The sequence below is a fragment of the Populus trichocarpa genome, chromosome 13, assembly GCF_000002775.5.
Source record: "Populus trichocarpa isolate Nisqually-1 chromosome 13, P.trichocarpa_v4.1, whole genome shotgun sequence".
In the NCBI taxonomy this organism is placed as follows: Eukaryota; Viridiplantae; Streptophyta; class Magnoliopsida; order Malpighiales; family Salicaceae; genus Populus; species Populus trichocarpa.
The window spans coordinates 7,396,635-7,409,228 of record NC_037297.2 but is presented as its reverse complement, the minus strand read 5'-3'; positions in this window follow the sequence as shown (position 1 = coordinate 7,409,228).

Sequence of the window (12,594 nt, the reverse complement as noted above, 5' to 3'; positions counted from 1 at the left end):
TTTTTTATGACATCAACATCTTCAAAGATCTTGGCTTTAGGAGTGTCTCTAAATTCGATCACTAGTTTGTTTGATTGTTTAAGAGATATAGGCTTACTACAAATTTGTCTTCCTATTTTTTCCAGATGAGTATGATTCATCCATCTTCTTACCTTTGCATTTAAGTGCAATCTCAATCTTAAGGTATTCAGTCATCATTACTGATTTCCCATCATCAAAATTATGATGTCTAGTTTTTAGCCTAACTTGAATGACATCAAAAATGTATTTGTAGCTTGAGATATGATCCAAAGAGTACATAGTGGTCCAATTTGATAGATTTGCTTTGATCAATCCTAATCCCATTAGGATTCCCTATTCAAGTTGGATTCCTAATGTAATTAGGATTTGCACTTCTTAGCTCCAATGACTTATTCCAATGTGCTCTTCTAGTTCTTGGCTTGAAATTATGCTAAAAATACTTCATTTGGCTTCTTTTTACACTTTATGTCTCCATAGTACTTTTAAGCACAAAATATGCATAAAAGACTAAGAATAAGATACTAAAAAGATAGAATAATATGAGTATATTAAATTCTCTTACACTTAGATCTTGCATGCTCTTGAGCAAGGAATAAAAAAGTCAAAGTTAATAGACTAAAAAAATAAGACTCGAAACTCGAAAAGAAAGAAAAACTAATGACTCAAAATAAAAGCAAGTAAATTAAAAATAAAACTAAGTTGAAACCACCTAAGCATTAAATTTTACTTCCAATCTCCCAACAACATCAAAGAGTACAAGCATTATAGGTAAGAAACAAGTTCAAAGAGATTCAAACATAAAATTTCATGAATTTATTTATAATGCAACTTTCAAACATCCCTTACATTTTGGAACTTAAATGAAATGCATGTCATACCAAAATAGTATGTTCTCTTTTTAGTATACAATCTAACACTCAGGTGTTTATAACTTATGTGTTTCCACTCAAATTCATTCAATGTTATGATCTGTTATATGCTTGCTCTTCAATCTTATCTTCATTACTAAGTATTACATGGCACACATGAATCAAATGGTCTTTATTCATTCAAAAGTTATGTATTTCCAGAACTTGTTTAATGTCTTATAGAGACTACATTGACATTACATGTATGCATGAACATGATAAAGGCATGTAGGAATTTAACTATTTTGAATCTAAAAAGCAACCTAAAGTATGTTATCTATTAATGAGCTCTTATTTATCTTTTCTTTGCTTTACCTATGTTTATAAGACTTAACTTTTTATATGTTTTCTTTTTTCTAGCCAAAAGACTAGTAGAACATATGTGTTATGTTTATATGGGTTTATGGTTAGATATTCTGAGAAAAAGTAGTTATTTGATGGATTTTTGCGTTGAGTTTGAGTATGATCAATTTTGGCCAAATCAATTAAAAAATTAAAATAAAAAATCCAAAACATGTTAGTGATAAAAGAAATAAAAGAAAACAAATTCTCTTTGTGAGTTTAATGAGAATATATTGTGGGGATTTGAAATCAAAAGAACTGAAGTATTTATGCTTTTATAATGATGAATATGTGTACTCTAATGATTAAATGTTGTTGAGTTCATCATTTTCATGTTGTAAATAGATTATTTGGTTATTTAACATTTTCTTTACCTTTATTTACCTCACCTTAACCACAATCTCATTACAACCTTGAATAAAGATATTTTAATTCATGTGTTACATGTAACATGTAGCAGTGGAGATAGGATTAAAAAGCAAGCATATGATAGATCATAATATTGAAAGAATAACACTCATCAAATAATCATATTAGAGGCTCAAAAGCTTATAAAAAGTAAAACCATATACTAAGTGAGCATGATATACTTTTAAAATCAATCCCTAAACCAATTAAGCTTTAAATATTACAAGTAAACTCATTCATTCAATTTATACCTTCATCAAATTCAACTAGGTTGAACCCATCATACATATATTCCCATATCAAATGATAAAATTAAACACTAAGGGTTTGAAATAAAAATCCAATAGAACCTTTTATTTTATTTTTTTCATTAAAAACAAACACTCATACCCAAAGTAAAGTAAATTGCATATGCAAAGGAAAACACCCAAACACGAACAAGTACGGCTAAAATAGGTAAAACATGTATAATCACACAAAAATAAAAAGAAGATGAAAATAAAAGAGAAAGGTAAAGAGAAAAGCAATTTTTTTTTTTTTTTGTATGTTGGGTTGCCTCTTAATAAGCTCCTTTCTGTATTGTTTTTTGTTCAACTACATACCCATGTTAAGATTTGGCCAAATTAACCCCTACCATAATACCTTCCTTAAAACCTTCATAAAATTATTTAAAGCATGAATGAAAAAGAATTTTATGCCTAAACAAGAAATTTGCATCTTTTGCCAACAATTTGTATAGGGAAAATGCTATTTTTTGAAAGTTCTTGATAAATATCCGATATAAACCTGTATTTCCAGGAACAAAACAAACTTCCCACATGCTCGGGGGATAAGACAAGGATAAGATAATATCTATCTTAGCTTTATAAACTTTCTAACCTCTATCAAAAACTATATGCCCGAAAATTATCTATTCTTCAACCATAAAATGACACTTTTTATAATTCAAAATAAGGTTAGTGAAACATATTTTAAAAATAAGAGTTAATTTTTCAAGACATACATTAAAAGAATTATAAAAAATAGTAAAATCATCTGTAAAAACTTATTTGATTCTTTTTTTATAGTCTGAAAATATACTCATCATGTATTTTTGTAAAGTAGCAAGTGTATTGCATAAACCAAAAGACATGCAAATTCAAACACTTAAAATTAATTATTTGTAATATAGAAAGTAAAGGTATTATCATATAGAGATACAAGTATTAGAATTGAATTACTCAATCAAGACAAGCCATTTAAGTTTAAATTAAAATAAACCAAGTAAAGTTACAAGTTTTAAATCTAAACACACATCAATTCTGAAAGTAACAAAAATAAGGGTTATTGTTTATGATCTAAGCTAACTAAAACAAAATAAATAAATTCTAGAAATAACAAGCAAATCAACAAAATGTGAAAAAAAAAAAGAAAAATACTTTTTTTATAAAAAGTATTCCTTAAGGATAATTAACCATCAATCATTAAGTTTAGATATGTTTTCTAATCTGATTTATGATAATAAATAAATCAACCATGAAAAACAACAAGTTTGTTTTACCTATCCTTACTTTTTAGTTAACCTAACATTCGTGCATCAACTAACCCTAATCACACAACAACCTTCATTAAGCTTGTAAGATTTAATTACATGATAACATTGAGATCAAGTTAAGTGCAATTGATTAATGATAATTAAACATGTATAAAGAGTTAATTTAATCAAGACTTATGTTTTCCAAGTAACAAATAATCAACCATGAGTTTGAAATTAGATACTCCTCCTACTTAAGTTAACTAGTCATGAATCTATCATAAACTAATAACTAGCAATAGATTTAAAACCAAAAACATATGATGTGTATTATATAGAATTTTAGTCATCAATCATTAAATTTAATCATAGAAAAACATAAGATATCCATGCATCACAATCAGATAAAATAATTTTAAGTAGAAATCCTCATGGTAATTTAAAATGCAAGGTAATAACCTTTTAAAACTGAAAACTAAGTTTGCAGTAAATTCAAAAAAGAAAAGAGATTCAAAAATAATAATTTTAAAAATGATAAAACACCTCATTATCCTCTCCTATGTTCTGAATGTGATCTCCCATTTCTTAGAGGTTAAAATTGGTTATATATGGAGTTGATTAGGTGAAGAAGTTAATAACTAACTCCTAATCAGATTACTTTAAGGTTTCCTTGTAATAATCCGACTTTAATGACTTATGAATTGACTTTGGTCTTCTAAAGAGGTTTCCTGATCACGTGGGACCCTTTCCACATCATTAATGGTTTACCATGTCATCATCCCACCATGAAAAGATTGTGTTAGATTGGTTCTAATTTGCTGCTAGATTTTAAACTTGATTTCAAATATGTTGTTCTCTCTCATTTGAATAAGTTATTTGGCCTACTATATATGGATGAGAAGCTTGAGATGTCTGGTTTTTAGCCTAAGTTGAATTGCAACAAAAGTCTATCTGTAGCTTCAGATATGGTCCAAAAAGTACATATTGCTCTAGTTTGATATTGTTGCTCTGACCAATCTCAATCCCACTAGGATTCCTTATTCAAGTTGGATTCGTAATGCAATTAGGATTTGCACTTCTTAGCTCCAATGACTCATTCCAATGTGCTTTTTTTTGTCCTTTACTTGTAATTGTGCTAAAAAAATGCTCAATTTAGCTTTCTTTTACACTTTATGTCTCCATAGCACTATTAAGCACAAAACAAGTTAAGTAAGTTATTGTGAAGCATAAAACATTCATACAAACACTAAGAATAAGGTGCTAAAAAGATAGAATAATATGAGTGTATCAACGACCCGGGTCATGAGACCATGATAACCTTATAGAAAGCAATTTAAAATAAATTTTGAAGTTTAATTCTTAATCAACCTAATATTGATGAATGAAAGTGGAAAAATAAATTCATTTTAAAAAGAGGACAAAAAAAAGACTCGAGAGAATCTAGATTAATTTGTCAAACTCGTGATCTTAGTCATCCAACCTATTGGCTTCAATAACATTTTCTATGAAATTATTTTCTATTTAATTATATAACAAAAAATAAATGCTAGCAAAATTGCGCACCAATAAAATGCTAGGATGTTCATCCAAGACCGTGATTATCCTACAAAAAGTAAACCAAAATAGATCACAGGATTAATTCAAGATCAACCAAACGTTGAATAATAAAACTGAGAAAAAATTCATAATTAAAATCTGATATCAAAGGATAAAATGAAAATAAAATAAAAAAAATAAAATAAAAAACAGGTCAGACATACGAGTTCAAGTGGCCTAGCACACTTAGACCTTAAAAGAAAAGGTCAGCCTACACTCTTGGGGAATTTTTTTTCTTTATTAAACTGGGCAAACCACATGTCATTTACAATCTAGAATCCGGCTATCATAGAGGTGGTCAGAAAATCAGGAATGGTGATTTTGGAGTTAAAAATTCATTTTCAACCATTTTGACTCGAAAACACACGTTTCAAGTCAGGTGAAGACCAAAAAGTACCTCAATGGAATTTTTCTCATCGTATAGAACTCATTGACACCAAGATCAATATTTTTAATGGTTGAAATTGGGCTAACCAACACTTTCTCTCTTCTTTCACCTTTTTGGCAACCTCCTCCCTTCTCTCTCTAATTTACAAACTGAAATGCAAAGGAATTGAAGTACTAGATACATGGGAAGCAAATAATGCAAAGATCATTACTTGGATCAACAATTCTGTTGAGCATTCGATATGTACGTAGTTGGCGAAGTATGAGACAACAAAAGAGGTTTGAGATCATCTGCAAAGGTTATTCACACAATCAAATTTTGCAAAACAATATCAATTAGAGAATGACATACGATCTCTTCATCAGAAGAATATGAGTATTCAAGAGTTTTATTCTGCTATGAAAAATCTTTGGGATCAATTGGCTCTTACAGAATCGGCAGAATTAAAGGCATGTGGTGCCTATATTAAGCGTAGAGAGCAGCAACGATTGGTACAGTTTTTAACAGCACTTCGCAGTGATTTCGAAGGACTTAGAGGTTCAATTCTGTATAGTTCTCCACTGCCTTCTGTTAACTATGTTGTCAGTGAGTTATTGGCTGAAGAAATATGTCTTCAGTCTTATTCTGAAAAAGGAATTCTTTCTGCTTCAAATCCTTCTGTACTAGCAGTACCTTCTAAGCCATTCTCTAATTATCAGAACAAGCCTTACACAAGGGTTGGCTTCGATGAGTGCAGTTTCTGTAAGTAGAAAGGTCATTGGAAGGCTCAGTGTCCTAAGCTGAGATAGCATAATTAAGCTTAGAAGTCTGGCAGTCAGTCACAATCTAATGCTCATAGTTCTTCAGGTATGTCACACTTTGAATGGGTCTTGGATTCTGGTGCTTCCTATCATATGTCTCTAGATTCCTCATCGTTTACCTCTGTGTCCCCTTTGTCCTCCATTCCTGTTATGACTGCTGATGACACTCCTATACCCTTAGCAGGTGTTGGTTCTGTTGTCACACCTCTTTTGTCTCTCCCTAATGTTTATCTTATTCCAAAACTCAAATTGAATCTTGCGTCTGTTGGTCAAATATGTGATTCTGGTGATTATTTAGTCATGTTTTCTGGTTTTTTTTGTTGTGTACAGGATTTGCAGTCTCAGAAGCTGATTGGGACAGGCCGCAGGGAGAATGGACTATATATTTTGGATGAGTTAAAAGTGCCAGTTGCTGCCGCTGCTACTACTACTATTGATTTGTCTTCCTTTCATTTGAGTCTTTCATCTTCTAGTTTTTATTTATGGCATTCCCGTCTAGGTCATGTTTCGTCTTCTCATTTGAGATTTTTGGCATCCACAGGAGCTTTAGGAAATTTGAAAACTTGTGACATTTCTGATTGTAGTGGATGTAAACTTGTGACATTTCACCATTTGATTTGATTCATTCTGATGTATGGGGACCTTCTCCTGTTGCCATAAAAGGAGGGTCTCGATATTATATCTCTTTTATTGATGATCATACTTGTTATTGTTGGGTTTATTTAATGAAACATCGTTCTGAATTCTTTGAGATATATGCAGCTTTTCGAGTTCTTATTAAAACTCAACATTCTGCTGTGATCAAATACTTTAGGTGTGATTTGGGTGGGGAATACACCTCTAATAAATTTTTCCAATTGCTTGCCTTAGATGGAACCATCCACCAAACTTCATGTACAGATACTCCTGAGCAAAATGGTGTTGCTGAAAGAAAACATAGGCACATTGTCGAAACTGCTCGTTCTCTTTTGTTGTCTGCTTTTGTTCCTAGTGAGTTTTGGGGAGAAGCTGTTCTTACTGCTATAAGTTTGATTAATACAATTCCATCTTCTCATAGTTCGGGTCTATCTCCTTTTGAAAAGTTATATGGGTATGTCCCTGATTATTACTCATTTAGAGTCTTTGGTTGTACTTGTTTCGTTCTTCGTCCTCATGTAGAACGCAGTAAGCTATCCTCTCGATCCCCTATTTGTGTCTTTCTAGGTTACGGTAAAGGTAAAAAGGGGTATCGTTGTTTTGATCCAATAACTCAGAAACTTTATGTGTCTCGTCATGTTGTCTTCCTTGAGCATATACCTTTCTTTTCTATTCCATCCACTACTTATAGCCTGACTAAATCTGATATTATTCGTATAGATCCCTTTTTTGAGGATTCTGGTAATGATACCTCTCCCCATGTTCGATCAATTTGTACTCATAACTCTACAGGTACTGGTACTTTACTCTCTAGCACACCTGAAGCTCCATTCTCATCTACAGCCCCTCAAGCTTCATCTGAGATTGTGGATCCACCTCCATGTCAGTCCATCCGTATTCGTAAGTCCACAAAACTACCAGATTTTGCTTATTCTTGTTATTCTTCATCATTTACTTCCTTTTTAGCTTTTATTCATTGTCTCTTTGAGCCCTCTTCCTATAAAGAGGCAATTCTTGATCCGCTTTGGCAGTAAGCTACGGATGAGGAACTTTTTGCTTTGCATAAGATAGATACTTGGGATCTGGTTCTTCTACCTCCTAGTAAGAGTGTTGTTGGTTGTCGTTGGGTGTATAAGATCAAGACTAATTTTGATGGGTCTATTGAATGATACAAAGCTAGGCTGGTTGCAAAAAGATACTCTCAACAGTATGGTATGGACTATGAGGAGACATTTTCTCCGGTTGCAAAAATGACTACTATTTGTACTCTTATTGTCGTAGCTTCGATTCGTTAGTGACATATTTCTCAGCTTGATGTTAAAAATGCCTTCTTGAATGGAGATCTTCAAGAAGAAGTTTATATGGCACCCCCTCCTGGTATTTCACATGACTCTAGATATGTTTGTAAGCTTAAGAAAGCATTATATGGTCTCAAACAAGCACCCCGTGCTTGGTTTGAGAAATTCTCTATTGTGATCTCATCTCTTGGTTTTGTTTTTAGCAGTCATGATTCTGCTTTTTTTATTAAGTGTACTGATGCAGGTCGTATCATTCTATCTTTATATGTTGATGACATGATTATTACTGGTGATGACATTAATGGTATTTCAGTTTTGAAGACAGAGTTGGCTAGACGATTTGAAATGAAGGATTTGGGTTATCTTCGATATTTCCTGGGTATTGAGGTAGCATACTCACCTAGAAGTTACCTTCTTTCTCAGTCGAAATATGTTGCAGGTATTCTTGAGCGGGCTAGACTTACTGATAACAAGACTGTAGATACTCCCATTGAGGTTAACGCAAGGTACTCTTCTTCTGATGGTTTACCTTTGATAGATCCTACTTTATACCGTACTATTGTTGGGAGTTTGGTATATCTCACCATTACTCGTTCAGATATTGCATATTCTGTTCATGTTGTTAGTCAGTTTGTTGCTTCTTCTACTACTGTTCACTGGGCAGCTGTTCTTCGTATTTTGCGATATCTTTGGGGTACAGTTTTTCAAAGTCTTTTACTTTCATCCACCTCTTCCTTGGAGTTACGTGCCTACTCTGATGCTGATCATGGTAGTGATCCCACAGATCGCAAGTTTGTTACCGGGTTCTGTATCTTTTTAGGTGATTCTCTTATTTTTTGGAAAAGCAAGAAACAATCTATTGTTTCTCAATCATCCATCGAAACAGAATATCGTGCCATGACATCTACTACCAAAGAGATTGTTCGGTTATGTTGGTTACTTGCTGATATGGGAGTTTTCTTTTCTCATCCTACTCCTATGTATTGTGACAACCAAAGTTCTATTCAGATTGCTCACAACTCGGTTTTTCATGAGTGAATTAAGCACATTGAGATCGAGTGTCATCTTAGTCGTCATCATCTCAAGCATGGCACTATTGCTTTGCCTTTTGTTCCTTCTTCCTTGCAGATTGCAGATTTCTTTATCAAGGCGCATTCCATCTCTCGTTTTCGTTTTCTGGTTGGCAAACTCTCGATGCTTGTAGCTGCCGCATTGTGAGTTTGAGGGGAGATGTTAAATAATATTTATGTAGTCTTATTTATTAAGGGTAGAATAATATTTTTAGTTTAACCTATATATACCTTATTTGTATTTAAGTTAAGACCAAGCATTCATAATATACAGATTATTCAGAATTCTAGCCTTCTTTTTATGTTTGATCTTAATTATTTTAACAATTTGAATAATTTTACTATGACTGAGGATCAGTTGCGAGATACAATTTATGTAAAATGTATGTCAGTCATGTTTAGTAAGAATAAAGATAAGGGAAAAAACAAAAAATTCCTATCCTTCATTGTTAACCAAACAGTAATAGAGATAATTTTAGCATTCATTGTTTTTTCCTTTATATTTTATACTATTTCTCTTCATCTCATGAATGCGTCAAATTCTTAGTTAATTATAAACTTCTTTATATATATATATATATATATATATATATATATATATATATATATATAGTATTACAAGTGCATGTTTAGCTAAGCCGTTGAAACCATCTGGCCTAAGTTAGGTGCTGTACAAAATCTTCTCGAGAGTGATAATGACAAACACGAAGGAAGGAATGTATCCCATTGGACAAAGCATAAAGCAGAAGCTAATTTTCCAATATAGAAATAAAAATATTTATAATGCTAAATATCTCTTTCAATCAGAGAGGAAAGCGATGGCAATGATATTGGAGATTACAGAGTTGAATGCCACAGAAACCAACAAGTTTGCTTAGCTGGACCCGCGTCTTCTCCGCTTTTATAAAACTTCATCGTCAACCCCGTATGTTCTTTAAATGGTCACTTTCTGTGCATATCGAGGGGGCAGACTCGTGTTTTTCAGGGTTTTTTTTTTTTTTTTCCTTCCCATTCAACGATCAGAAGCAAACCAGACCAGCTCGAATGATGACACAATAAGAGAGAACAGATTGTAATTTAGGTTATTTGGCCCACATTTTCATGTCGTGTTACTTTAAATGGCCCAGAAGTATGGAGAGACCTTTTTGCCACTCTTGCATGTTCAAAAGCAAAATGAAAGAAAGGGCCTCTCTTCCCTTTTTGTTAGTGAAAGGTGATGTGAGGTGAAGTGTGTGCAGATTAAATTCTGTTTAAATATTTCTCCCATTTCTTCTTTCATTTCTAGACATGTTGGGATTGTTCACGGCCACTTGGCTGCTACAAATGCTTGACACGCAACTCGTGAAATTTTTACCTCTCCTTTTAAGCTTCCCTTTCGTGGGCAATATGCTCTTATTCTACTCCCAGAGTACTTGCTATGGAGCCAAAGAGAATCCTCCAAGTTCACAAGGATGGTAGCCTCCCTCTCCTTAATTTGACTCGAGATTCCCACTAATCCATCCATCCATCCATCCATCCATCCATTTCATGAAGAGACATGAATTAAATCATGTCTTAAACGTCTAGATGGAATGCTGCAGCCACCATCAACTTTATTTCTAATTAGGAATGGCTTGGCATACGTGCTATAAATAAGAAACAACACAGAAGCAAACGAAACAATGGGCATGAAAATTGGACTGGGAGCCTTTTGATTGCAGTGAAGGCATCGATTGGACTTGACAGTATCAGGGTATCAATGAGGGAGCAAAGCTGAGACTAGCACTTGCATTGTTTTGCTCTCAGATGTGATTGTACTCGAAGCTTTTAGGTCCCACCAGTTTGTTCTTGGGCAAGTGGCAAAGTTGAATGGTTGCACGTTAATTCTGGGTACGTATGAGTGTGTGCAAAGGGCCGAAAGAGTGTAGACAAGCAGTAGCAAAACTTGAGATACGTTGCATATGGCGTAGTCATGTCATATCAAAAATTCTGGAGCCTGTTTTTGGGCCTCCATTATGCTTTTAGCAAGTGGAGAACACTTCTTTGTTGGACACAAGTTTTTGGATGTGAACTTCATATCACTTGGTATGTTTTTGTGTTTTAAATATTTTTTTAATTTATTTCTTCTTGAAAAGTATCGAAATGTTTTTGGTGCTAACTATTCCGGAGGCAACGTTGTGTAGGCTCATCATTGCTTTCGTAATGTTTCTAAATCGAAATTACGGCTAGTTTGAAACATGGATTTTAAAGATAAAATTAAAAAAAAAAGAAATACCATAGAATGGATCCACTAAACTAAGCTAAATTTTATGGTCTCTCAAGCTTAGTAAAGTCCAACAATAGATAATCAATCCTATGCTCTTTCTTTTTCTCCTTACATGATTTGTTTAATGCTTTCATGCGATCTTTTATTTTTTATTTTGTTTTTAAAAGTTTTCTTTATTATTTTCTATTTTAATATCATCCACGTACAATGCATTTCTTTCGTTAGTTAGTATTATTAATGCTATTAAAAATTGATACTTGTCGTGTTCTTACAATATAATATTTTGTTGATGTAAATCTTGATTCCTATTTTTTTTTAAATTTAATTTTGTCCCTATATTTTAAAAAAGTCTTTAATAAATGTTTTTTAGTCTCTATCATATTTCACAATAATTAATATAATCTAGTCTCTATCAATGTTTTTCAATTAATTTCTAATCGTAGACTTTGTTAAGATTCTCAAAATAAACATATAAAACTAATGGAAATAAAAATTCAATAAATAATAATAATAATAATATCAATCACAATTATAAAAATAAATATATATGATCAATTAATCCAATAAAAAAGTTTCGATACTAGACTATTACTTCGAGATATTATAAATTCTATAACATCATATATCTATCATGAAATTTATTTTTCCTTCATTTCTTTTTTTTTCTTGATTTTTAGGTTAAAATCAAGGAAATATTTTTTGAAAGAGAGAAAATGAAAAGAAAATTATCACATTAGATATCAATATTATTATATGAAATAAAATCTTTATTTTTAAAATAAGTAAACCTATTTAAATTCACTTAACTCTTGTTTTACCTATCAAGTACCCATTTAAAGTATTTAACTGATTTTGACTAAGTTAACTTTTTGAGATGTAATGATTTAATTAAGAAAAATAATGATTCAAGATTATTGTATTTACAGTAAAATATAATGACCCAAAAAATTTCAATTAAGGATTTTCTGTAGAAAATCAAAACATAGAGGCCAAATTAAATAATTTAAAAATCTCAGGGACTAAAATGTACATCATGAAAAATGGTGTTAGCAAGACCTTCTATGTATTGAAACATGATCATAAAAATGTAACATACGTGTACGGGTATGATAAAAATAGTAGAATATGAATCTTTTAAACAAAGAAAATAAAGCAGAGGGATGAAGGAAAGAATTCACAAACCCTAATAAAGAATCCAATTCTAATAACTGGATCGTCTTAAAAGGACTTGTTTAATTATCATGACTGAGAATCAAAATCTATGTATGTGAAACAACATAACCAACCCTCGATGAGCCTGGGTAATAATAATACAAATAGCCTAACAACGAGCCCGCATGAAATCAGTGAATTGGGGTAAAAAAATGAA